Source organism: Triticum aestivum, chromosome 1A (assembly GCF_018294505.1).
Source record: "Triticum aestivum cultivar Chinese Spring chromosome 1A, IWGSC CS RefSeq v2.1, whole genome shotgun sequence".
NCBI lineage: Eukaryota > Viridiplantae > Streptophyta > Magnoliopsida > Poales > Poaceae > Triticum > Triticum aestivum.
In genome coordinates, this window is record NC_057794.1 from 510,058,768 (window position 1) to 510,061,388 (window position 2,621).

A 2,621-nucleotide genomic window follows, 5' to 3' on the forward strand; every position below is an offset into this window, starting at 1 on the left:
TCCTTTCCCTCTTCCTCCTCTTTCCCCTTCTCCTTATCCAACTAGGAAAGAAGGGAGTCCTACTCCCAGTGGGAGTAGGACTCCCCCTTGGCACGCCCCTCCTTGGCCGGCCGCCCCCTCCCCTTGGCTTCTTTATATACGGGGGCAGGGGGGCACCCTAGGACACACAAGTTGATCTTCGTGATCGTTTCCTTAGCCGTGTGCGGTGCCCCCCTCCACGATATTACACCTCGGTCATATTGTAGCAGTGCTTAGGCGAAGCCCTGCGACGGTTGAACATCAAGATCATCACCACGCCGTCGTGCTGACGGAACTCATCCCCGAAGCTTTGCTGGATCGGAGCCCGGGGATCGTTATCGAGCCGAACGTGTGCCAAGAACTCGGAGGTGCCGGAGTAACGGTGCTTGGATCGGTCGGACCGTGAAGACGTACGACTACATCAACCACGTTGTGCTAACGCTTCCGTTGTCGATCTACAAGGGTACGTAGATCACACTCTCCCCTCTCGTTGCTATGCACCACCATGATCTTGCGTGTGCGTAGGAAATTTTTTGAAATTACTACATTCCCCAACAAGCCGCGCACACATGACCGGATCCGGTCCACCGCGGGCCAGATCCGGCAGGATCCAACATGCCTCGCCCGCCCCCCATCGGATCGAAGCCAAATCCGCGGCCGGCAGGCACGTCGCCCATGCAAGGGGCGAGCACCACCACCCCGCGCCTCACAGAGCACCTCCGCCGGACCCCCAACCGAAACCAGCAGATCCCCGACGCCCCCGAAGCACCGGGTGCCAACACAGCGAGGAGTCGCCGGTTCGAGGGAGGCCAGCGGGAGGGAGCCGCAAGCGCACCCATCCCCACCGTCCCTGATGCGTCTCCAACGTATCTATAATTTTTGATTGCTCCATGCTATATTATCTACTGTTTTGGACATTATTGGGCTTTATTATCCACTTTTATATTATTTTTGGGACTAACCTATTAACCGGAGGCCCAGCCCAGAATTGTTGTTTTTTGCGTGTTTTAGGGTTTCGAAGAAAAGGATTATCAAACGGAGTCTAAACGGAATGAAACCTTCGAGAATGTGATTTTCTCAACGAACAAGGCCCAGTAGACTTAGACCCTACGTCAAGACACAAAAGAGGAGGCCACGAGGTAGGGGCGCGCCTACCCCCCCCCCCCCCAGGCGCGCCCTCCACCCTCGTGGGCCCCATGTTGCTCCACCGACGTACTCCTTCCTCCTATATATACCTACGTACCCCCAAACGATCAGAAACAGAGCCAAAAACCTAATTCCACCGCCGCAACTTTCTGTATCCACGAGATCCCATCTTGGGGCCTGTTCCGGAGCTCCACCGAAGGGGGCATCAATCACAGAGGGCTTCTACATCAACACCATAGCCCCTCCGATGAAGTGTGAGTAGTTTACCTCAGACCTACGGGTCCATAGTTATTAGCTAGATGACTTCTTCTCTCTTTTGAATCACAATACAATGTTCTCCCCCTCTCTTAGTGGAGAACTATTCGATGTAATCATCTTTTTTGCGGTGTGTTTGTTGAGACCGATGAATTGTGAGTTTATGATCAAGTCTATCTATGAACAATATTTGAATCTTCTCTGAATTCTTTTATGTATGATTGGTTATCTTTGCAAGTCTCTTCGAATTATCAGTTTGGTTTGGCCTACTAGATTGATCTTTCTTGCAATGGGAGAAGTGCTTAACTTTGGGTTCAATCTTGCGGTGTCCTTTCCCAGTGACAGTAGGGGCAGCAAGGCACGTATTATATTGTTGCCATCGAGGATAACAAGATGGGGTTTTCATCATATTGCATGAGTCTATCTCTCTACATCATGTCATCTTGCTTAAGGCATTACTCTGTTTTTAACTTAATACTCTAGATGCATGTTGGATAGCGGTCGATGAGTGGAGTAATAGTATTAGATGCAGGCAGGAGTCGGTCTACTTGTCTCGGACGTGATGCCTATACTTACATATTATCATAACTATGGTCAATTCTGTCAATTGCTCAACAGTAATTTGTTCACCCACCGTAGAATACTTATGCTCTCGAGAGAACCCACTAGTGAAACCTATGGCCCCCTGGTCTATCTTCATCATATTAACCTCCTACTACTTAGTTATTTACTTTGCTTTTTACCTTGCCTTTATTTTACTTTGCATCTTTATCACAAAAATGTCAAAAATATTATCTTATCATATCTATCAGATCTCACTCTCGTAAGTGGTCGTGTAGGGATTGACAACCCCTATTCGCGTTGGTTGCGAGAATTTATTTGTTTTGTGCAGGTACGAGGGATTCGCGCGTAGCCTCCTACTGGATTGATATCTTGGTTCTCAAAAATTGAGGGAAATACTTACGCTACTTTGTTGCATCATCCCTTCCTCTTCGGGGAAAACCAACGCAATGCTTAAGAGGTAGCAGTCCCCGGCCACCGCGATCGAAGAAGTGACGCGCGCTGGAGTCACGCCGCGCCGCCCGCGCCACACAGAGCTCCCCGGGCTCGTGGGCGCTCTGCGCAAAGAACGACGCCCCGCCGCCGCCAGATCTGAGCGGGCTTTGCCCGGCAGGAGCTTTGGGCGGCGGCGGGAGGGAGAG